General features: G+C 34.2%; 1 long non-coding RNA gene and 1 pseudogene across 2 annotated transcripts; one reads left to right on the top strand and one right to left on the bottom strand.

Annotated features, from left to right (window-relative positions):
• Positions 1-1,587: 1,587 nt before the first annotated feature.
• On the bottom strand, positions 1,588-10,322 carry LOC113740863 (uncharacterized). 2 transcript variants are annotated; one of them, XR_011813296.1, is made up of 9 exons: positions 9,879-10,322; positions 9,669-9,724; positions 9,464-9,564; positions 5,296-6,152; positions 4,144-4,198; positions 3,358-3,414; positions 3,015-3,241; positions 2,753-2,926; positions 1,588-1,647 (listed from the first exon to the last, which is right to left on the bottom strand). It is a non-coding gene; the product is annotated as an uncharacterized lncRNA (long non-coding RNA). The 2 variants fall into 2 exon arrangements; XR_011813297.1 differs by lacking the exon at positions 5,296-6,152.
• An 11,648-nt stretch (positions 10,323-21,970) lies between these two features.
• LOC113741220 (outer envelope pore protein 24, chloroplastic-like) lies at positions 21,971-25,742 on the top strand (annotated as a pseudogene).
• Positions 25,743-26,128: the final 386 nt, after the last annotated feature.

Below are 26,128 nucleotides of genomic sequence, written 5' to 3'. Positions count from 1 at the left end.
TGGTATAGAAAAAGAAGATGCCCAGACGAGCATATGACATGAAATTAAATACCGGAGAAGGATATGGTTGGTTAGACCAATGGTTAATTTTTTTTTTTTGTTATATGGGTTACAAACACAGTATAAGCACAAAGTGGCATAGAGCTTAAGAATAAGATATAGGAAAAATAGGAACCAAACAGAATACGATATGCAATTGAAATACTTTTCATATAAAGAAAGCTCTTAAGAATAGAGCAAGATACATAATGGGAAGTGGAATAGAGCTTAGTTCTAGTACTCATCAACTACAAATCGTTCTCAAAGATTAGTGTAATATTCATCAACTTAATACAGGCTAAATTAGAGGAATAGTGAAATTAAAATGCCATGGATATTGTTTTTGAATGCCAGTTTCGTTGAAAACGATAACACCAAAAGAGGTGGCTGATTGTGGAATAAAAAATAATATGTCTCCAGGGCAAAGAGCATGTTCGACTGCAAAAGTAGCCCAATTCTTGTTGAAGGATCTCTGTTTCATGCCAATGCAATATGCTTTATAGCCACTTGTAAGAATTACTGTTGGTGTTGTGCCTTCATGGCCAATGCAATATGCTTTATAGCCGCTTGTAAGAATTACTGTTGGTGTTGTGCCTTCATGTAGTCGAAGGTTGGCGTATTGTGGAAGGGTCTACTTAAAAAAAAAATTGTTTGTTAGACAACTAAACAATACATTTGTGAACAAAATTGTATAAAGGAAAGCACCTACCAGGCTGTGTTGTGAGCGACTTGTATAAAACTGATAGAAAGAAACAAATGATGAACATGCCCAGTTTAGTAAAATGATTTGTACTTAATCCAAAATGGATATGCTCTCAAAATAGTGAAAACATTTATATTAATATAATTTTTGGACTTTTAATACAGAAAGTAGATCATATCTCAAATCTTCCTAATTCGTATGAGAACTCAAATATACCAAAAATAGGAAAGTCACGAAGAGATGGATACAAATTTCAGCTAACAATATAAAAATCAACAATCACCATGCGGTGGTACACTTTCCTAGTTTACATAAACTGACTAAAGATAAATTCTGAAACTAAAACACCAGGAGTAAAATTTTCTATGCCTTTTCTCTTGAAAATTTGTATGACCATTAGTTTTCTCGGTGATTTCCTCAGAGCGGCTACCGGTACAGAAGACGAGCTCGACCTTTTCATAATAGTGCAAATGTATGCAAGCTAATATTTGTCCTTTTTATAATATCTGTCCTTATACCGTCTAACATTTGTCCTTTTTATAAAATACAAATATATACAAGCTACGCTTCAGTTTTGGTGATCCCATTATGATAAAGAACCAGTAAATCAGAAGTTACCATTAGACATACATAATAGTGTGCTCTACAATGGTAGTGAAAAGAGAGAAAAAAATAGAAAAAAGGTCTGGGTACAAAAGTCTGCCAACAGCAGTCTCATTCTCTACTCCTATGCCTTGCTAACTTCGGCTGTGCTTTGCTCTGGGAAAGGTTGCATTCTCACAAATGGGTTTCTAATCAGCGATTTCCCCTCTCAGAGCAGCAACATACCTGTCATTTGTATCCTCTTTCCTCTGCAACTCCCCAAGGAATTCTCCCAGCCTCTCTTTATTCACTTTCCCCATTATCTAATTTGACAAGTACAAGCAAACAAAAGTTCGATCAGTAATCCTCACCCTAAAAATAAGTGACTTGAAAACATCCATGCAAATAGATCCACAATCCAACAAGAAATCCAAGAAAACTGCCCAGTAGGAATTTAGCAAGTGTAAATACCTTAAGAACCATGAAATCCTAATAAGACAGCATTTTCCTTTCTTCGGTGGTTGAAATCAGCCAACAAAAAGTATCAACAAACATACTCATAGTTTTATTTATGCTTAGAATAACTAACGTTGTTAGGATGATCTTCACTTCACACCCGGCTGAAACGTTGGTACATCTGTTTAAAGATGTACTTCACTTCATAGTTTTATACTTAGAATTTATATATATATATACATGGATGGTTTCTGGTTTTTTCTTTTCTTTTTTGCAATTGAGCTCCTAACTTGGGAAGACTGTGGAAAGAGAAAAAGGGAAACGCTAATATATCAGGATCGGTTTAGTAGTGACTTACAGAAATATTAGCAAGTAAAGCAATAAGTTCCATGTACATAAATGGACATCCAAGATTTTCTGATTTCTAATTTATTGATGCAATGGAGATATATCTAATAATCATGACCCAGAATTGGTTTCTCTAATGAGAATTCTTAGAAACAAAAAAAAGGGATCTTGTGATTAAAAGACTGCAATTAGAACTAAGACATGACAATAACTTACCTAGATTTCTCGAGAGAATTAAAACCAATGTTCCTAATTAAATTTGATTATTGTTTTCAATTTCATTCATTTCAAATGCATCCTAGAATTGGTTATACCATCTTGATTGATTGGACAAGTCCATCAATATATCTAGGAGCAATACAGTTGATTCCAACAGCAACAACTCGATCACATAAATCAGCAATTGCAGTACAATTTGATATAGGATCCCCACTAACTACATTGATCCCATCCTTAGAATTGAAAGAAAACCAGGTCGGAACTTTTATGTTTTCTTCCTCAAGAATCTCAGTGTATTCCTATATCAAGAAGCAATCAGGCAAAATAGACAGCAAAACATCTAAATTGCTCTAGCAAAAGAAATGTTTGAGGTACATTGAGATAGTCACGACTCAAAAACAATACCATAGCATCCAATTTGTTTGGAATTATCTCAAATGCAATCAGGTCAGCACCAGAGTCGGCAAGAACTTGAACTCTTCTTCTATGGAAATCTTTCAAAGTCTCCAGAGTCACTACATCCCCATATATGCCACTACAATGCATGAGAAGATCACAAGTGCTCGAGAGGAAAAGTTTCTAGCACAAGTTCAAATATTTAAAGTCAGTATTTGGGCACTAAAATACTACTCTGCTTCCAATGTAAGAAAAGAATTAAAAGATTCACCTATATTCAGAACCATCAGCAAGATAAGCTCCATAGCTTCCAACAGAAGCAACAACAAGGAATGGACGTTTAAAGCTTTTGGATCCTCCAATAACATCCCAAGAACCTTTACTGGCTTTATCATAATATATATCCCGTACCTCGCATGCTATTTCAACAATTTTCCTGAGTAAAGCTTCACCTTCTTCTCTTGATATCCCTTTAGCTACAAATCCTTAAAGAGTGGCCTGTCTTCCAAACAAGAAAAATCAAGAGTCCTCAACTTCATGATAAATTCTTTCAATAATAATTAAATGAGATCCTTAGGAAGGCTTGGAAAAATTAAAAAAGACAGCCATATAACCTGATATGATGCAGACATTATGATATTAGCACCAACTTCATGGTAATCAAGATGTACCTGTCACGTGAAACAAACAATAAAGAATCAAACAAGAAAACCACATGGCCAAGGTGCTAATATTTAATCGCAGTTACAAGAATAAGGCCAAATTCATACAACTTTTTAATTTGGCTACTTTGGCCATCCTTAAAATTATGCTGAATAGTTTTTTTGTCATCACTGGTAGCAATTCTAGGTTAGTAATAGACCACAGAGCCCAAAAAAAGAATTAAAACCACATGAGAAGCAAATTAAAAACTAATCTTTCTCTTAATTGTAGCCTTCAGTGCTATCATAACCTGAAATAATCCATTGTAGATAGACCTTTCGATAAGGGAAATAGAAGAAAGAATTAAAGAAATAGTAAGAGTTACTTATAGACTACTGAGGCAAAAAAAAAATCACACAAGAAGCAAATTAATAACTAACCAGTTTCTTAATTGTAGCCTCCAGTGCTATCACCACTTTAAATAATCCATTGTAGATTTTAACCACTATAGAAAACATTAAAAAAAAAAAAAGATTGATCTTTTGCCCCTTAAGATATCACAGCACAATTCTTCGTCGTGATATCTTAAGGTGAAGTAAATTTCTAATCTTCATAAGTAATATGGATTGGATTTTAACAACCTCATGGATTATTCAACACTTTTACCAAAATATAGTTTAACGTAAATCTATCAAACTTGTTAACATGGATTACACTTATGGACCACAAAATACAAGCCAGCTAACCAATAACATTACCTTCTTCACTGTTCACAAACTTAGCAAGGCTTCTGCAGATTGTGCACCTTCATACCTGAGAATAAAAATAAATTAATGAGAAATACAATTGTATGAACTCAAGGCAGTGCAAGCGAGAGTTTCATGAGTATCTGGTTAATTAAAAAAGAACAAGCAATAATGCCAAGTCGCCAATTACAAAATGAAGAAGCATATTAATCACTGATGTAGAGATACCCTTACTGCATTCTATAATCACCGAAAAATTTTGAAGGGTCTGCTTTACAAATGCAGGTAGATACATGGCTAACGAAAAAGAAACACACCAAAAATAACAAAAAAAAGTACAATGCTATCAACATGGCTAACAAAGAAAAATAACCAAATCAGGAAAACAATGGCAAAAAGAAATGCACACAAAAAGCAAAAGCAGAAAAATAAACCAGCGACCACAAGCATGAGCATTCAACAACTTTGCAAATCAAAAAATCAAAAGCATACAGGAATTGCAAGAGACACAGACCAAAAAAAAAACTTCTTTACAGATCAAGAGGGAAAAAACAGATCTAACCCAAAAAAAAAATCCACCACCACCAAGTGAATGAAAATAAAAAGTCATAATTTGTCTCATAAGACCTGATGTTCTCTATGTTGATAGAAAGATAGAAGCAGAATTAGATAAATAAGATTAATGGCCTACATAAGTTTCCAATTTTTAAGGAAAATTGTAGAGGGACAAAACTTCTTTCTTCTTGTAACTAAATCACAAAGATACTTACAGAACAAAAAGCTTCAAAGTTAAATAAAGAAAAGCAAAACCCACAAAAATACAAAAAACAGAACATAAAAGATGCTTGCTCCAAGGAATGAAACTTCAAGCATGTGACAGCCCCACTTCACCCTAAGGCGAACCGAAGGGTTCGGCGGACCGCCTGCCCAACTCTCGCCAGGACTACGGAGTCAAATCACACAAACCCAATATAGCACGCGCGATAGGACCCAAAGAAAACGAACAATCGGAAACTACTAAAGTGAGAACATACTTACCAAACCATAAAACTCATAATCTCAATTGAATACACTTAATAGACAATGTTAAACACTTATACATATATTTACATCGGAGTCTTTGACAAATTAACTAAACTAAAATACAAGCCAAAGTATTCATACACTTAAAATACGATTCGGGTTTCGGTTGCAAAAGAGCTTAACAAAATATTAATTACACTAGCTCGACCCTTTCTTCCAAGATTATGGATTCAAAGTTTGCCCCTGAAAGGAAAACAAAGATAACGGGAAAGGGGTGAGTTTACACTCAATGAGGTACCAAAATAATAGCAGTCAAATCTTGGCATTTCATGTTTAACCAATCAGGTATACGTGCCAGATATAAAGTAAAGCAGTTAGACACAATGATTCAAATAGGAAGGATACAGGTGGCTCTCAGGAGCCAGATTTTCATGGTAGAACTTGATCCAAACCCGTTGACTCTCCGTCAACGTATATAGAACCAACATGTCCGTAGACCCCACTTTGCACCAAATTTCGTCCACCAAACATACCCCTTACCGGGCCCGAACACCTCAATAGAAACAGAAGTGGTAATACTCGAGTATACAGAAATCAAGAGTCTCAATATCCAAAAATTACCAGAAACAGACTACCGTGATTCGTTATCTAATCGACCAGGCCCTTGCCGGCCCGACTCGAGTAACTAGCCACAGGTGTTGAGTTTAGAGGTCACAGAAAGGTCGTTGGATACCAGCCTCCAAATGACGTCCGAACAGACTCAGATACAGATAACAGTTTACACATAGTAAATAGGCATACAGACAAACAAGAGAACGAGTGTGATAAAGTACACCCTCATCTCAAACAGAATAAACAAATAGTATAGTAATTCAAATCACAGATTGCAGGTACAGAAACCTAGTTAAGTAACAAATGAGGGGAGTGGTACACTCACCGGTTCCAGTACAGATATTTCGAAAGTTTTTACCCAAAGTGGCTTTAATCACCAAGAAACCCTAAAATAACCAAGATAAAACAATTATAGTTCGCACATCCACAAACCCAGTAAATGGAATACATCAATGAGGCTCAACTACAAGTCGTATGCCTTCCCAGGTTAAATACTAGTACAAAAGAATAAAATATGACTTTTGAGTAAAAAGATAACAGTTGGTCCTAGGGTTACAAACAAGTCCCAAAACCCTTCATTTTTACCAAGATCAATTCAACTTGAAGGAATCGTGTAGCTCTAAAATTTTGGGCAGCATGCCCTCTATATTTACCTATTTTCCAGCCATTTATGGCTTCATTGTTTTCCTCAATCAATCCCAAAGTTACACACAAAATAATCTCATTTCAATAGCCATTTAATAGGCTCAAAGTCGTACAAGTACAAATTCAAGCTAGGAAAATGTACAGAAATGAAGTTTAAGTCAGAAAATAAAAGACAGATTTGACGTCGCTTAGCGGAACAGACACAACCAAAGCTACGCTTATCAGATTGGGGTAAAATTTATACCATTTCGTAGCTAAGATAAAGTTCTACAACTTTGATGAAGACCAGTCAGTCCAGTTCACAGTGTATCCATGTCAAAATTTCAAATTACAGAACCAGCATCTCACAATCAGACTAGTTAACCGCACTATGATTAAACGACAATAACTCAGGCTACCGAAATCCGATTGAGGTGTATCTTATGGCGTTTCGAAGCCAAGACATATACCTACATTTCTTATGAAGGCCTCGAAAGCTAAATCATACATTTTCAGAGTCAAAAATTGAAATCTCCACGAAGATAGAAAACTGTCCGCGAAACAGGGCTTATGGGTAGTCAAGGGTATTTCGGTCATTTCACATGTTACACTGCTTCGATCGAGTTGAAATTTTACAGAAAGCTATAAAACATCATTTTCTACAACTTTCATGTTTTGTGCTAAACCTAATTCGGCCTCTAACATGGTCAAACAGAACCGGGCAGAACAGGGCAAATTGGAAACCTTAAAACTGAAATTTATGCACTCTATCTAAAATTCTTTGAAGGCGAGCAAAACTAGCATTTTCAAGCTCAAAATTACTCATGACAACTACCAAATCATGGCTAGACATCAATTAGAAAATTTACTATAAAAACTGAAATTCACCATGCCCCTATTTCAAACCATAAATTTGTCCACAAAGCTAGATATTTAACTTCTCCAATCCACTAATTGACAATTATCAAGAGTAAAAGGAAATTTCTAGGGAATTTACCTTGAAACTAGAGGAAAGATGATAGCTTAGGGTTTCTTCTACAAAAATCACTCTACCAAGACCTTTGTTCCTCCTTAATAAGCACTTGTATGGTGTAGTTTCCAAAACTAACGGTTAAAACTCAAGATTTAAGCCAAGAATGGAGGATGAAGTTGAAGCTTTGCTCTCTTGTTCTTTCCTCTCCATAAATTTCGGCCAAGACAATGAAAATGGAAAGAAATTGGGTCAAAATTTAGTTTAGTAAAGGTTAAAACAAGTCCAAGTCAAAGTCAAGGTCCAATGTTTCAAGGACAAATGGCATCCAAGGGTTAATCCTCATCTTTTTGTCTTCCAATGGTTATTTATCTAGCTAACCTCTAATTGTCACCTATCACCTTGTAAAATAATATCTCTTTATACAAATCATCAATTAATCGTCAAAATTTTATCACACTTAGTGCATTAGCGGGTCCCACGCCCATAATACACTTCAAATTTAACATAAACTATCTTATACTAGGAAAATGATTTAAAAACTATACTCACTTATAAAATCTTTGAAAAAATTAATATAGTAAAGTAAAGTGAAGAAAATGATTGTGAAATAAAAGAAAAGAAAATAATATAAACTAAGGGAATTTTACGGGTCCTCACAATCACACTACCAAAATGCACACAAAAACATACAACAAAACCGTAGTATGCACAAAACCATAACTGATGCCCTTTCTTTAGAAAAATTATAACTTGAGTTATAAATATCAAAAATTTATATAACTCGGCTTGTTAAAACGAAACTTCAAATACTAAAAATCTTTAGAAGACACCTCAAAGAGATTTAGTTCATAAGTTGGTCCAAATTGAGCCATAAGCTACTTCAACAGTCCTATGTTTACTTGTGCAGGGCAGAATTTTCAGTCAACTTTGCTAATTTCCTAGAATTTATAAACATTGAATCAAACTCTAAATTTTACACCGTAGAATGCCCTCTGAGTCTAGTTTCAAACGTAATAAACAGAACTCAATTCCGACTTTCCTATACGAAGTTATAGTCAATTTTCCAAAACTGCGCAGAGCCTCCTGTGAAAATTCTAGATTTTCTAACAACTTGAGATTATGAAACTTTTCTTAACAAAATTCACTCCCTTGACTCAAATTCAACCATTAAAGCAACCAAGAATCAAACGAAAGTGAGTTCACATAAAGGTTATAAAGAAAAGTAAAATTTCGGGGTCTCACAAAGCATCATTTGCACTTGGTATGAAAAATTATTATTCTAATCTTTACAAATTGTAACCTCACATATGATCTGATGCAAAACTTATTCTTTCCAAAATTGACTTATGATCTGAATGCAAAACTTATTACTCTAAATATGATCAGAATGCAAAACTTACAAATTGTACAGTACAACGGCATTAGTAATGCAACCACAAACTGATTAGTAAAAGGCATAACAGAAGGGAAAAAAATTTCCAACAGCACTGACGAAAAAGCATCACAAGCCTGATAACAACTCAAAAAAAAATGATCAAACATGACACAAGAAAAATGTGCAATAGCTGCAACACAAAAAAAACTGTTAATAGAAAACAACCACCCAAGAAATCACAAACCAGTTTCCTAAAAGCAATGAAAAAATGCTTGCACAACAAAATACGATAACCATTAGCATCAAACAAGTTTTTACAGAGGAGGAGAAAACATGAATACAGAGCAAATCTAAGGTAGGAAGACAAAATATGTATTCCAGCAAGAAATCCAAGTCACAGGTATTTCTTTATTTTTTTTGCCTTTTTTAGGGTGGAATCCTAGAACTAAAAAATAACCCAAATAGCACATGAAACAAGCAAAAAAAGCTTAAAAGAAAGGAAAACAAAAAAAATTCTAGGAGGGAAAAAATGCCATAACAGAAAGGATTTTACTGGGTAAAAATCCAAAAAAAAATTCCAAGGGGTAAAAATCAATACAAACAGCCATGAAATAAGTACAAAGAATAGCTGAGAAGTGCAAAAAACAACAACACCACAATAGCTCAAACATGGAAGGAAAATAAACAAAAATAGAGAGAAAATAACAAAATAATGAAGGTAGTACCTTAATGGATAGAAGATGCTTAAGTGCTTGTAGCTCTTTCTCAGACGAAAAATAAGAGTGCATAAATTGAAAGCTCCACAGATCTACACTCTAGTTGCATTCTAGATAAAACAAGACAAAACATTAATGTAACCAAAGTTTTAATAGAAAAGAGAGAGAAAAAATCACCAATGAAGGGAAAGTAGCGAAAAAACCAAGGTAGTACCTGAAACAATAGAGAGGAAGCGGCGGTTGACGCTTCACTTCTAGTTCTATCTGAGACTGAAAAATAAAAGTCAAGAAATCAAAAGTAATCCACATTAGTTCTCCAGTTGCAACCAGAAAAGCAAGACAAAAAATAGCAGTCTCCCAACCAAGGAGCTAAGGAACGGGAAAAAAAAATATCAGTGGAAAAGACCACCGTGGAGTTACATACTTTGTGTATGGCCGACTATGGTAGCCGCGATTTTGTTTACCAGGTTTGAAGCTACAAATAATTTTTGAAAAGAAATATGCAGCTCTCATGGTATCAGCCGATTAATCGGGCAAAAAAATTAAAGAAAAAAAAACAATAAAAAGGTGAAAGTAATATTTAAAATGAAATCAAAGAATGAGAAGGAAAGAAGGAGGAGAGATAATAAAGATTTTGAGAGCAAGAGGCAGAGGGAAAGATCTGACCAAGGAGCGGCGGAGAGAAGAAAGAGGAGAATGGAGGAGAAAACAGCTTAAATCCATCTACAATAGGAGAAAAGAAAGAAAAGAGGAAGACGAGATAGAAAAGAAGAAAATACAAATGCAGGAGAAAGGAGAAGAGAAAACAAAGTAGAGAAGACGGAGCTTCTGAGAATAAGGTGAGGCGAAGAGAGAATGGGAGAAGAGAAAGCGGCGGCAGCGGAGGAAATTTAAGGAAACCCTAGAGAGGAAGTATATGCAGATGTCTGGCGCATCGCGCGGAAAAAAAAGGCTGGTGACTCACATGTGCGGCACGTGAGAGGACGACGAAAACCATTCCAAGTCACAAGAGGCCTTCGGCTCTTATTCTATATATGTTGAAAATAGTTATGCAACGTCCCTATTGTTGGGTTTTCAGGATGTTTGCTTTTTGGTTTCTAGCTTCTTTATTTCATCAGAGTAATAAATAATTCTAGTTTTTATTTACTCTTCAAACATAATCGATGTCAAATGGCACATTATTCTTAGTTTTTTTTTAAAAAAAAAAGAATATATCAAAAGTAAACTGAGAAAAAACAAAGATTTTTTAAAAGTAACTAAGGTTTACTTTTCTTAGTTTTAAAAATTTTTGTCATTTTTCCTCTCTTCCCTCAGACTTCCAAGTTGGGATGAGGAATAACTAGGGGCGTCTGCCCTGCAGGGGAGGAATGAGACCGGAGATGAGATGCGGTGAGATGGAGGTAAGGGGATTTTTCTCCCCTTTGTTAAATGGGGAGGGAGGCAGGGAAGCATACCCCAGCCCCTATCCCCCACATCAATAAAAATAAATAAATAAATGTGTGTGTCATCTAAATTTTCTCTCGCATTGTACTCCAATCACCATTACTAGTTTAGTAACAGAAAGGGGATGTCATGCATGAAAGAGACCCATAAGCATACTAGAAGTTCAAGATAAAAGCTCATCATAGGTTCTTTGCATGTGGTAGTTATACAAATAAAAACAAATTCTAGTACTTTACAATCCATGGAAGTTTTGCTAAAACAAATTGGGTTTGCTATTTCGAAAAATGAAGTTTTTATGATTTTATATACTAGGATCATATGATCATGGCCACGAGTCTTCACGTTGTTGTTGTTGTTGTTGTTGTTTGTTTTTTGGCCCTCCTGGCCGCGGCCAGGGGGGGGATGTATTTTGCAACCTGCTCGCTGCCATCCCTAGGAATAATAATGCTACTATCCATTTGAGGGCCCCTTTTTGGTGTAATATGCGCTAGCTCTACATATTTTAAGGAGTACTTGAATAAGATTATGTTTTAGTTCTTTTAATGATATCAACTCCACCTTGTTCAATGCTTGTCGATAATACACAAACACACACACACACACACACATTTCATATTCTACTTCTTATGAATTTCCCAACCTCCCATCTTGTTGTCTTAGAATTTTGATTTATTTTAATTAGATATAACCACATTTAATATTTGATTATCTACTTACCATAGTGAAACAATCAATTGGCAGCATTTCTAAAGTTGACTAATTAAAAAAATAAAACCTAACATACCACCTTAATAGAAAACTTACCAAACTTATAAATCATTGTAATTCAAAAAAGATATAAATGAACATAACTAAACAGCAAATAACAATATTCCTAACCATTTATTTTGGCAACACTAAAATTAAAGACAACATTATAGATGAGAAAGTTAAAACAAACATCCAAATCATATGAAAACAATAATATTCCAAACCTTCTTTCCAGTAATTTTGACTTAAGTATGTAAATATGATTTTCCTCCTTAGACAAACTTCTTTACACATTGAATGTCTTCATATTATAATTCAAATTTCAATAGAATCTGAAATTTCATACATACACTTTAATGGTGAATAATGGCAATCGCTAACACTATTATAAGCTAATTAAAGAAACTATTTACCTTTTTTTTGGTATTTAGTGAGCTTAGGGCATTTAGTAGATTTGTTTTTCTAAAGTTTATATTTTTAACATTGGACTTTATTCAATAGGTTTCTTTTCAAATGGTTTATATTGTTTAAGGTTGGACTTTATACTTTGACACTAAATTTGGAGTATATAAATTATAGTTTTGACATTTCATTTGTACTTAGAATAAATTCTATATTGATATTGTGCAAGCATCTAGATAATTTTTCTTACAACACACACACACACACACACACACACATATATATATCAATAAGTGCATTTAAAAGAAAATTAATATATGAATTTAAATCAATAAAGGTGTATTTAGATGGTTGCCTTTGGGATTGTTTTAGAAAAAATTTTAGACCAAATATTCGATTAAAAAACTATCCCTTGATGGACATTTGTGATAAAGACCAAAAATGGTAGAATTTCACAAATTTTACACCAAAAAGCTTAATTTTCCTTGAGAACTACAATTCTAGCTTTTTATTCGACAAAAAACATTGGAGAAGTGAGGAAACAAACAGTGACAAGAGTAGAAAAAAAGGACTATAAGGCTGAAGGACGAATGTAGATCCATCACAATGGATGATTCGTGTGAGTTTCGGCATATCTAACTATTATATAAAAATCTAAGAGTACCTTTACCAAGAAGTGCCATATGGACAACTTAAACTAATCTGGCATTCTTCGATTGGTTTATTGTTTTAAAACTATTTTCACCAACAATTGTCATCTGTAATTGACCACTTGACATGTGTCTTTTGTATATGTTTAACTCATTTAATTTACCACTCAATTAAATGAGTTGAGCTTGTGGGTATTGAAATGAAGATTGAATTATGCACTCATAACGGCTATCTCACTCTTACAATATGAATTGAACCTTTTAATTTCTGCATTCTTCCGTTTGGGCCTTTTTGATTCCTACGGTTGTCAGAGTCTTTTGGTGTTCCATAGTTTTTGGTTTCAGATGAAGAGCATAACCTCCATAAGGTTTCCGAAGCTTTCAGACACAAGTTTCTTTCTTGGAGAAAAAGTGCTCAAAAATAGTATTAATCAACTAGTGCTCACAGTGATCTTTGATAAGGGAAATTTCTATTTGTTTTAGTTGTTTTATTTGCATCCAAAACATAAAATAAATATTTCATGGATAGTGAATCACCAGTACTTTGATTAATTTTTCCCTTTTTAAATTGCCTTTGGATAGAAAGGTACAATAATCTGGAAAAAATTATTTGCTATATCATTGTTTTCATAAATTTGTCTTCATTAGATAATTTATCTCTTGCCACAGAGTTTGAAGATCAACAAATAATAGCATATTCACAAAGGTCTTGGTTTGCAGGTTTGACTTGAACTACTCTTCTTATTGTTTACTACTTGTTAGATGAATTGTCTGAGAGGCAATTTCTATTTGATTTATAAAGAATGATTAAGCCAATAGTTTAGATTGTTTACAATCTTTAAAATACTACTTTCATTGATGCTAAGGGACTAATTAGTGAGCTGTTGCAGGGGGTTGCGCAACCCGTAACAAATTCATCATTGTCTGCATTAGTCAAGTATGCATACATATCACAACCTACTGCAATGAACTTGTTTTTGGTGTGAGAAAAACTGAAATGAGAGCTGCTATAATTTACTACCGGATATCATTGGAATTCTTTCCTAACGATCTATTATAAGTGAAAGGAGAAACCTCCCCCATTATTCCAATATTATCTTCTGAGATATCATAAACTTCTTGAAATGATCATAGAATTGCTTTTCTAGAATTCTTGCGTGTGATTTCAAAACTGTGACGGCCCCACCTCCCCCTAAGGCGAACCAAAGGGGTCAGCGGACCGCCTGCCCAACTCTCGCCGGGACTCAGTCGTTCACTTCAATCCTCAATTCAATTACAATATAAATCTCAAATATACATCAAATGTTCCACAATTACATCTACTACAACTAAAACCTCAAGAGATACAAGCAATACTAATTTCCAGCATAAGACAAAGGTCCTCAGTTCTCACATAAGTACAAGTACAAGTACAATCTCAAATATTACGCAAATTAAAACTAGAGCTCCAACGGTACAGTAGATCCTCCAACCATTCACACGGAGAACTTTAATACAAATGCTTCCTTCACCTCGAGCCTTGTGGAGGGGAATAAAATATTTTTGGGGTGAGCTAGAAGCTCAGCGAGTAACCAGTAAAATCAGTAATCAAATCAGTTTCTCAATAGTTCATTTCAATGATGTCATGATTCAGTAATCAAATGTACTTTTATTGCTCTTGTGAGCCAGGGAGATCATGGTACTCAGACGTCCAAAGCTCAAATAGATCCAGTAACAGTGAAACAGTAATAGGGAGCCCTTTGGTGCTCCAGATGAACAGTAAACAGTAGTGGAGACGTTGGTTCTAAGCCCAAGATTTCCCAAGAACTCATTTAAGCCAAATCATATCATGAACTCACATGCAAACACACATGATATGCAATCGAGTAAATAATGCAAGAAACAGTTCATAAGTAGTTTTGAAAACAGTTTGGGGTCACTCACCAACCACGACTCAAGAACCATCCATCATATATCGTTGCCTTGCTCAAGTCCAAGCCCTTCAACTCAAACTCAAAGCAATCAAATGCTTTCAAAGATCGGACAGCATATCCCCTTAATTTCCTTACTTTTCCATCCTACAAGCAACACCAATTCTTCTCAAATCAACCACATACACATCATAAACTATCAAATACACCTTTCGGCACAATATTCATAACTGAAGTTACACTTATCGGATTGAAATGAATCTTATGGCGTTTCGAAGCCGAAACATATATCTACCTTTATTATGAAGACTTCCAAAGCCAAATTATGCATTTTCAGGGTCAAAAATGGAAAACTCCATGAAAACAGAAATCTGGGCACGAAACAGGGCTCATGGGCAGTCAAGGGTATTTCAGTCATTTCACATGATACAGTACTCCGATTGAGCTGAAATTTTACAGGTAGCTAGCTAACTCAATTACCAACAACTTTTATGTTTTGGGAAAAGGCTGATTCGGTTTCCATCATGGCCTAACAGGTTCGGGCAGAACAGGGTAGGATGAAACCCTAAACTGGAAATTCCGCATAAACTCTGAAATTTTCCGCAACCAATCATATCCAACATATACCAATCTCCATTTTACACTATAACAGGCCATCAATCCATGACTAAACAATAATTATGATATAAAAACAGAAAAATCACTAATAAATCAAAAATCAATCAAAACTCCACTTTCAACCATAAAACCTACCACAAATCAACATATTTAGCCACTAGAGCCGCTAATTTGATATTAGCATGAACAAAGAGGAAGTTTGTAAGCAAAGTACCTTAACACCTCAAGAAAGATGATAACTTAGGGTTTTCCTTTCACAAATCCCTCCACTAGAAGCTTTAATCCCCCTTAATAAGCAACTTGGATGGAGTAATTTGATAATTCAACGGTTGAAACTCAAGATTTGAGCAAGAATTGAAGTTGAAGTTGAAGAAACTCTCTCTTTCTTTCCTCTCCATAAATTTTGGCCAAGACAATGAAAATGGAAAGAAATTGGGTCAAAATTTGATTTAGTAAAGGTTAAGACAAGTCCAAGTCAAAGTCAAGGTCCAATGTTTCAAGGACAAATGGCATCCAAGGGTTAATCCTCATCTTGTTGTCTTCCAATGGTTAATCCCTCTAGGTAACCTCTAATTATTTCCTAGCACCTTGTAAAATAATATCCATCAATACTAAACTTCAATTAATTGCTAAAAATTTATCGCACTAGCGGGTCTCACGTCCTTAATACACTTCCAAATTGACCGGAACTAACTTATACTAGAAAAATGGTTGGAAAATTATATTCATTTATAAAAGTCTCTAGAAAATTTTGATAATAAAATAAAGTAAGAGAAATGCACGTGGAAAATAAAATAAATAAGGAAAATTTTCCCCTTTTCTTTTCCTTCGGGTGTCACAAAAACCATCGTCAAAGTAACAGCCCTTCCAATGCCGAATGGATAAGGAATGGTTACATTACCACATTTTGGGTTGCAACCTTTTTTTTGCAATGGATCCTAATTTTGATCCTTATGCTTGCGAAGCCAGCAAGGTTGCTGCCAAAGAGAGAACTATAATTATTCTTACTCTTTAGCAAGTTTTTATGGTTTGTGTATAGCAGGATTGGATGCTTTGTATAGAGATCTCTATTGGGATAATATAGAATTAACCCAACTTGCTTAAAGTTTCTTTACTTTTTGTAAGCACTAATTACTATAATATATAGGTGTATAGTGCTATATTTGTTACTTCCCATCTAGAAATAATAAATTTGTATAAAATGTTTCTTTATATTAGTAGGGGGCAAGGGGTAAAATTTTGATCTTTGGCAAAGTATATTACTAGCAATTTATGAAAGTTTGTTCTTCATTGCTATCACCAAATTAGTTCTTGAAGAAATAGCACCAACCACCTCTTTGACTGCACAAACATCAAGTTCAGCAAGTATTGCGAAAAGAAGCTGGCATTTCAATGATCAAATCACAAAAACGGATTCCGATGGAATCGAGATTACTTCTGTAGCAAACATGCAAGACTCCATTGAAAAAATGTCTGAGGCTAAAACTCCAACAAAAGAAAAAGTAAATGCCAACCCTGCAAAGAAATGCAAGACTGCCTTGCACATTAACTAGCATTGCTAAATTGTCAACCTCTTTTGTTATGCAATTCGTCTAGACTTTTATTCTGTTATCAATCACTTCAAACTTTCTTTTGGCATAATATTATGATCTATTACCCTATCACTTTAATTGACTTAGTTTTTGTTAACTGTGTTTGGATATATATAGATTGACTTGAGTTTGCTTCTCTAAATATATGTTCGCCTGAAAGTTTAACTACAAATGCATCATCCTTCAGTGGGCTAGCACAGTCCATGCTAGTTATAATTAGGTTAACTCATGTAACATAATTAATGGTTCAAAATGAAGAAGTCATAAATGACTATGCTCTTAAATATTTAAGGAGTGGGCCACCCAATTATCCATTTATGACTCACTCAAAACAATTTGCTAACTTTTTCTCTCACAATTTGTTTAGCAACAATATGATATATCATTGTAATACAAAAAAAAATAAAACATACTCCCTCCGTCCCATTGATAGTATCATACTTTTCTTTTTTATTCATCCCAAAATGATTGTCACTTACTAAAATTGGCAATGAAAACTTTCACACATTTCCACTCCATACCCTTCAATGTGATAGCCTTTTCTTATCTTTTAGTGGGCCCAATTATGCACTTCCTAAGTACCAACACTGCACTTAATAGTTTGTGACTCTCACATGAAATGCAAACAACAATCGTGCATGGCACTTTACTCTAAAGTAGTGTGGAGACATTTTATTCTTTTGGATCCCACATGTCTTATCACAACTTATGGCCCTTTTATCATTCAATCACATATGGATACATTGAAAGTCAAGGGGTATTGCCGGAACTTAAACGCAAATCATTTAAAAGTCTTGCACTGTTGATAATAATTACAAGTTTCGAAGCACGGCACACTTTTTGGGACAGAGGGAGTATCAAATTAGCAAATGAATTTTTACCTGAACAAAAAGAAAATTAAGAAAGAATTACATAGAGAAACAAAAAATGGTGATCATATTGAGTTCAATTGTTGTTACTTTTACAAGAATCTAAAAATCATATAAGTGTTAATGCAAGAAATGAATTAACACTCAAAGAATTTGTTAGACTTTTATGAAATGGAAAAAGGAAGCAGGATAACCCAACAAAAGAAAAAAAAGTTAAAGAAACGGAAAAGAATGCTAAACACATCTTTGCAAAAATTAGAATATAGTTATTGGACCAGTAATAATTTAAATTTACTTACTTAACACTCACTAATGATTAACTTTAACTTATATCTAATCTGACTGGGTCAAAATGGGATTTGAGCTACCTAAATCTACCCATATAATACCCACTAATTAATGAGTTTCATTGTTTCACCTATTTAGACCCAATTAAGTTTGGTACATGCCCAAACTCAATTATTGATGGGCAAGTCAAAATAAATGGGCTATCATTTATTGAGTCATATGATAGGATTTGCAAGAATAGTGAGGAATGGGCCAATTGTGTGGGAACGAGTAGGATGAAAAAAGGTAGGACTTAGGCAAGGGGAAAGGGTTGCAGAGAAATTTGGGCTAAGTAGCTGAGGTGAGGCCAGTGGAGAGTTAGGTAAGGGTATTGAGTAGGAGTGGGCGCGGGTCAGATACCCGCCCCATTTACCATTTGACTGACCCGACCCGTACCTTGCGGGTCAGCCATTCTTTGACCCTTACCCGCCCCGTATATCAGCGGGTACCCTATAATCGGGTACCCACTGAGATAGGGTCGGGTCAACGGGTACCCGCCTCGCCCCATTTATCATTTAATTAAAAAAAATAATTTATACTAATTTAATTTTATATTTTACGCATTCATCTAAGATTTAATAAATTTTTTTCTAAAAAAGATTTCCCACCAAGAAACAAGCATGTGAAGAAAATATAAGATAAAGGAAAAAAATTAAAGGAATTCGAAATCAATAAAAGTTTGAAATAAGTAGCACAATTTTTAATGTATATGTTCCACATTAATTAAACTTTTTTCTATAAAATATAAGATCATGGCCTCTACAAATGAATCTTGTAAATAAACTATAGGCTCTCATATTTGTAATGCAATTTGTTCAATAAAATTACTTATTTAGTTCTTATTATTTTATAGTGTGTGTATAAAAATAAAAATAAAATAAAAAAATATATATGTGGGGCGGATCGGGTACCCGCGGGTTTTTAATTATGTGATCCTAACCCGCCCCGCATCTTAGCGGGTACCCGACCCTCTTTTGCCGATCAAATAATAAAAATCGGATATTCTAATTTTCGAATCGGATCGGATCGGATCGAATATGACGGGTTTTCGGGTTAGCGGATAATTTTGCCCAACCCTAGTATTGAGGAGAGAAGGAGGAGAAAGGGGTTTGCAACCCTTGTGAGGTGAGGAAGTGGCTTGACGAGATTGAATGTGGGGGAAGGGTGATAATGTGGGTATTTAGTGTGTTTTTGGTATTCTTTAAGTGTTTTATTGAGTTTTTTTGGTACTTTTCAATATTGTTAAGTGTTTAAAATAAGACATATATCATTCAATATTTTGATATAAGTTAAAAGATTAAAATAAAATTCTTTTGAATTTTTAGCCTCTTTTGTATATAACTATTTTAAATAATTATTATTGTTATTATTTTAGTCATATATATATATTTATATATATAGGCTGTTGACTTGACTGCTTTAATTTTCTACCAATTGGACGTTCTATCTATGTGCCACATGAATTTTTTAGTTTTTTTCTGGCAGCAATTAATTAGAATCCTTATTTATAGTAAATTGTAACCAATCTATTAATGACTTTCTTTTTGTACATTCGTATTAGTTATGCCATTATCTCTGTTTTTTTTTTTTTGTAAATCAACTCATAGCTTTTATTTTTAATTAACTCTAATCATGTGTTGACATCCTATGATTGGTCTAATCATTCATTGTCATTGTTCTTTTTTTTTTTCTAATAACAATTAATTATAGCCCTTTTTGGACTTTCTTATTCATCATATATTTCTACTAATATACTAATAACCTGTCTTACACGTTCAAATAAATTGTGACATTATTTCTTACTTTATTTTTTCCCCTCAATCAATTCGTGGCTTTCCTATTTTAATTATCTTCAAAACTAAACTACGTGATTGCTCTTAATTTTATTTCGCAATAAGTTTGGTAAGTCCTCAATTAGCTTTCTTTACAATACTACATGTTCACTCTTAGTTTTATTTTAAGTGAGACTTAACAAGAGGAAAATTCTTATAAAAAGATTTGCATGAGAGGTAGATTACATATGAAATATTTTCAATATCAAACACACACACACTTGACTTAATTTTCTACATTTGCTAGTATATATAATGGTGATAGGAAATGAGTGCATACTGACTTGCACTTAAATGTGGGTAAGGAGTTTCAAAAAGAAGAAGAATAAAATATATAGTTTTCGAACAATAGAATATTCTCAAATGCTATGTACTATACTTTAAAAAAAATTTCAAATGGATTGGATATTGATATGTTGTTTATGTTAATGGTTACTTTATGTTTTTAATAAGAATAGACGAGCGGTAAGATTGTGTAAACAAAACATATTACTATATAAATAAGGTGAATAAGGTTGTTTTTTGTTATATTTTATTTCAAATTACCCAAAAAATAAGCATAATTTAATTATTCCCATTCAAGTAACGAGTTTAGAATTAATTCAAAATATAAAACCCAAACATATCCTGGGTCAAAGTGCTAGTGGTTATATACGCTTAAGATTTTCAGCTGGTTTTTTTTTATATATATAGAAAATCATCATTTTATTAAATCTATAATAATGGCAAAAATTACATCAACCGTACATAGGTACAAACAGATCTAAAAAACGTATACTTGATACCACAGATTTAGAAAATCAATAAAATATTACAATGAAGCTCCAAAAAAATCAAAAAAATAAAATACTTATAGATCCAGGATTGTTTGTGCATTCTTTCAACCATACTGGTTGCTTCCTCCCAGATCTGTTAATAAACTCAAATAATTCCATATATTAAGGTGAGATCTGATAAGATAAATCTAAAAAATTTCAGATCTGACAATTAAATATTAAAAAAGTTTTGTTTGATAATTCAATTTAGTACTTATAGTTAATGAATTCAGATCTTAACATGTTCAGACTATTGATAACTAAAAATTAAACATTTAAATAAATAACTGGCATTGAGTTTTCTAAGCAAAACTTATTCTAAAAAATAAGTGATAAGTTGTTTACTTATCACTTAATGTGATATAGATTCAAATGTATCATATTTAGTATTTAATAATTCAATAACTTAATGAATTCAGATTTCACATTTCGTTTTAAGATTTCAATTTTATTAAACGCACCCTTAAATCTAATACAAGAAATATACTAACTAGTTACGTCAATTGGGCTATACGTTACATTTGCAGAAAAGCGTACCTCACATGGACTATAAGTATTTGGACATTTTCAACGGATGCTCAATGGGCAATGGCTTTCGTTTGCGCATTTAAATCAGACTTAACCTATCATACAACCATAGAGCCATAGACCAATAATTATTACTAAAAGAAATAATTAAATAATTATTACCCTCTATTGCATTTATACACTTTTCTTAATTAACTTTATTTTTTTTTTCAAAAATTTAAAATGTGAACTAGTGTCCATAAAATATTCAATTGTTGTAAAGCATTCTCTTTTATTTTTTCCTTTCCTTTAGAATTAATTTTTTGAATTTCTTGTAACAAATTTAGTTCTTCTATATTATACTCCCTCCGTCCCAATTTTATCCCCACAAATTTAAAATTTAAATTTAAATGGTAACATGCATATGATTAGAAAGAAGGGCTATATTGGAAAGAGATATTAAAAGATTTTTTGACTTTTTCAATATAATAAATATTTTGAAACATTCCAAAATGAAAATTATGATACTTTCAATAGGACGGATGGAGTATAATCTTTGCTTAACCATTTTAATTTCTTCTCTTAATTCATTTCTACGGACTTTCCAAGTTTTAATGCCTGAGTTGAAGCCGTACAATACAATCAGCTTAAATCTTAAAAGCGTGGTATGGTGGTGTACCAGACAATCAAGCTTTCGAACCTCAAAGGCGTGCTTTTCAAGCTGCTCCTTTGCCTCACGGACTCACCATAATTTAATGCGTCAAAACAAGCTGTTCTATGCCTCCTCCTGTGGTGAACTGAAGGCGTGATAATAGCATTCTTCCAATAACGTTTCCAAAACGCAGATATGAAACAGACAAAGCGGCCGCCGCCGGTTTTGTAGCCGTCGACGACAGTTACATTAAGCTCCGGGCTTCCTTGAGTGAAGCCACCATAGTCAACGGGCCCCAGATTAAAAGGTTTAGCTCTAGCTGTAGAAAACCAGGCTTCTTCATCCTCGACTACAACATCCCCAAAAAGGTAATTCCTGTTTCCTGAAGAAAGCAGAATTCCACCCCCAAATTAAGTTTAGTCGTTGATTGTAATAAATATTTGGGCATTTTCAGGATTTTAGGTTTCAATTTATGAACACAGTTAGGGTTTCGGAGAAGCCATTGAACTTGACGTAAATTCACAATTGGGGTGATAACGGGACAATTTTGGATGGAACTTTTGGTGTTTGATTCTGCCAATTAGGTATCGGCTAATCACGTGTTGCGGTCGGGGAATTGTAAGTTGAAGTACACTTACGTCCATGGTGGCCTGACCACTTTCAAGCCCAGCTATGATTTTGCTATTTCGGGTACAGTTTATGGCGGTGATGTGTTCAGGGCTGGTTATCAGACCTCTGAGTAAGAATTTGGGGGTTGAGTGGTCGAGGAATTCAAAAATGAACGGCTCATTTAAGGTATCACGTTGCCATTTGTTGTTTTGTTGGCTGCTATGTTGTTGATCTCTATGAAGAATTTATGGATAAGGTTTGAGCTATAGTGATTTGGTTTGAAGGCAGTTTGATTTGAGCTATAGTTTATGGATAAGGTTGTGATTCAGTTGCTGCATCATGAATCATCATATGGTGAATCAAAATGCCTACGGCTTTCGTAAATCTCAGTTCACAATGCATTTGCATCTTAGGCACCGTTGTTTTGGTCTCAGTTTTGTCCTGTACTGAGGTAGGAAAGTACCCCAACTAAAATGCTGCCACCTAATGCCATTTGAACAAACTTGTTGAGGAGTCAAATAGTTCTTTGAATGCGTTTTAGTGACTGCATTTTGCCCTGGGTTGGATTCTGGTGATGTTAATATGTAAATGATATTGTTGGTCATAAATGGCTTAATTAGTTGGTTTTTCCAGTTTTTTCAGAGATAGGAGAGTTGTTGAAGAACATATGTTGAAAGAGACATGTCAGAAATTTCCACCCCCACCGGGAAAGTGATATATCAGCTACTTTGTTGCCTTGCCTACCAAGAGCACATGAGCTAATTACTCAACATAGCTGGAGACTGAATTACTCACGAGGTACACAATTATGTAAGATGCTGAAAGTCAAGAAGGCTGATTTATCTTTTCTTGACAAGCTGCAAATCCGTGGATATACTCACATATCTTGCTCCTGTATAATTGTTTTTACCCTTCAAGTTTGAAGGGTAGCCTTATAAAGTGTAACCATTTGCTGTTGTAATTTATTGTCGTAAAATATCCTGAACTCCATGATTGGAAGCTTTTGAACCCCACATATCTCGATATTTATTTCTAGTGATAGCAAATTGAATTTTTAGTGAAACTCATGGCGGTTGACATGCTAGTAGTTGTCTAGACCACAAACATGAATGAAAACTGGAAATTCAACTGCTGATTATTGTTTTTCGTTCATCATAACACATTGGACATGTAAATGGGACTATACTTGGATAATTGTTTGCAAGGGATTGAGAGTGCATGAGTAATGAAGTGGCTTCCAATGACAGTTCACTGGCATTAGAGATGATACTTTCAGCTTTCAAAACAAGTTCATCTTCAACTTTTATTATAGTAGTCACCAGTTCTGTATGCAGGGCTGAGATTAGATGTCCAGGTCCCTTTTGCTGAACCATATGCAGTTAATACACGTTTGTATACCCCTTCAACTCCTGTTTCTGATTATTCAAATTTCGTCACTCCAGCAAGTTGAACTGTACCCGTTGAACTTTCTGACTTTCGACTGAATCTATGGCAGTAACTTAGGCAAGAAAACAGGATCAGTTTAGATTAATTTGACCATGTAACTAATTTTCTCTTTGTAAGTCTAAGTAGATTTTGGAGTAAATTACAGAATTTTGCTTGTTGTGCTGTGCAAGATAACAAAGTCATAGTTGGCTTCCATATTAGTGCAGAATAAACACTTGGTTTTCCAGGATGTTCATGAATCGGCTTTGTAAATGAAGATGAATGCCTGCTCCCTTGTCAAGAAGTGGACAGGCTGTTTGGTAGCTCAAATTACTCAATTTAAAGGTCTCTCTTTTTCTCTCTCTCTCTCTAGCATATATATTTGTGCCTCTGTGTGTTTTCAATGAATTCTTCTACTTGGAAGTAATGGTTCTGACTACAAGACAAGCATTGGATGATTTACCAGAAGTCTGATGTTTGTAAAGTGCTTCTGTTCTCCGCAAGATATGATATTTGCCACTTAAAATTATCGTTCTACAATATATTGTGTTAGTGATTTTTGTCATATTTAATGTATAGCACTCGTAAGAAATCCGTTTGATCACTGGAGTAATCATTTGATGGTAATTCAGAACAATCTCTAGTGTTTGCTGAAGTTGAGTTTTTAACTCTTGAGGGAGTTTACTTTGTGAAAAGTTTCTGCATGCTGCAGCCTACTTTGTGACATTTATGCATGCAACAGGCCCTTTACACGCCAGTGGAAGATAAGGAAATAGACCCCGCAAATGATTGCATGTTAAGAGATCTAAGCACCTGTTTCGATTGCTATTTTAAGGAGTTTTTCTAGAAAAATATATTATTTACGATTGATGTCTGTAAGGTTAAAAGGTAATTACAAAATGTATTAACAGATAACGTAAAAATTTTTTCTAAGAAAATTACAATCCAATTGTTTGTTTAATTTCATGATGCCATCTTAGGGATAGTGGTGCAACACGCACGCACACACAGACTCATTAAATGTGGAGTAAAGTTAACAGGTAACCCTCTGGAAATCTGCTGACTTGCATTTACTCTCATTCACCACCTAACACTGTCAGTACATTTACTAATATGTACCAGACCTGTATGAAAAAATTAAACAAATAAGAGACGAACAATTAGAACAAGGACATAATATATACAAAATAACTTAATGATTTCAGGGTAGAGATATAATATATATAACTTGCATCTGTAAATTAACTTCAGAGTTCAGAAAAACATTTTAGTTTTCCCTACTCTTTCTGCTTGGTACCATGCCATTGATCGCAAAGGTTTTCGTATTGGCTTTGAAGTTTCATTTTTCAATTTTACATTTTTTGTTGCTTAATGCAGTATATGTCAGTCCTGAATATACAAAATGTTCATCAGTACTTGAATGCTAGTTTCTTCTCAACCTGACACCCTGCAGGGCCTTTTTCTGCTCCTCTGATGTGGCACAGATTGTTTACTTCTAGAGTTCAGAAAAAAGTAACCAAGTAACTGTTTCTCTTGATTTCATGGCAGAAAACAGTGGTGTCAGTGGATCTACTCTGTTCAAAATGCAGAATGAAGGTCATGAGTTTAATATCAAAGCTAGAAGGAATAACTTCTATTGTCCTTGACCCGTCCAAAAGTACAGTAACAGTTATTGGGGAGGCTGATCCAGTATGCATTATCAAACAAGTCAGGAAGTTCAGTAGAACTGCACAAATAACAAGCGTTGGTCCTCCCAAGGAAGAGAAGAAGGATGACAAAAAGGATGACAAGAAAGACGCATGTCCTTCTCTGCCGAAAACATGTCAGAGATGTGAGGTTTGGTACGTGGTTAGTGATGATTATTACGGCCACTGTAACATTCTATGATCACTTCACATGGGCCGACTTCTGTGAATCTTTATCAGAAATGACGCATCCATGCTACCATATTCTTTTGAGTCAGTAAGCTAGAGCAAGAGTTTAATGCTCTAGTTGTCGCCAAATTCTTTAGTTATGATATTATATGTTGTTAAAGTCTTTCCTGTTTTCAAAAGTTTCAATATTGGACCAATTAAGTGATGCTTTGGAGATAATTTGGGTGGCTATAATCCGCTTAGCCCTAACCTTTCAGTGTAACTTGCTTGTTTCATTTCATTTCTCCTGCACTCTTCTTCCTTATGGCAGATACTGAAAGGGGGATTGAGTTGTCCAATATTTTGTCGTAGGGACGTTATGGACAAGGTTTTAGTTTCCGCTCGGATTTTGCTTGTCTT

Source organism: Coffea arabica, chromosome 4e, assembly GCF_036785885.1.
Source record: "Coffea arabica cultivar ET-39 chromosome 4e, Coffea Arabica ET-39 HiFi, whole genome shotgun sequence".
Lineage (NCBI taxonomy): Eukaryota > Viridiplantae > Streptophyta > Magnoliopsida > Gentianales > Rubiaceae > Coffea > Coffea arabica.
Note: the sequence above shows the minus strand (reverse complement) of the source record. Positions and strands in the feature narration are given on the sequence as shown.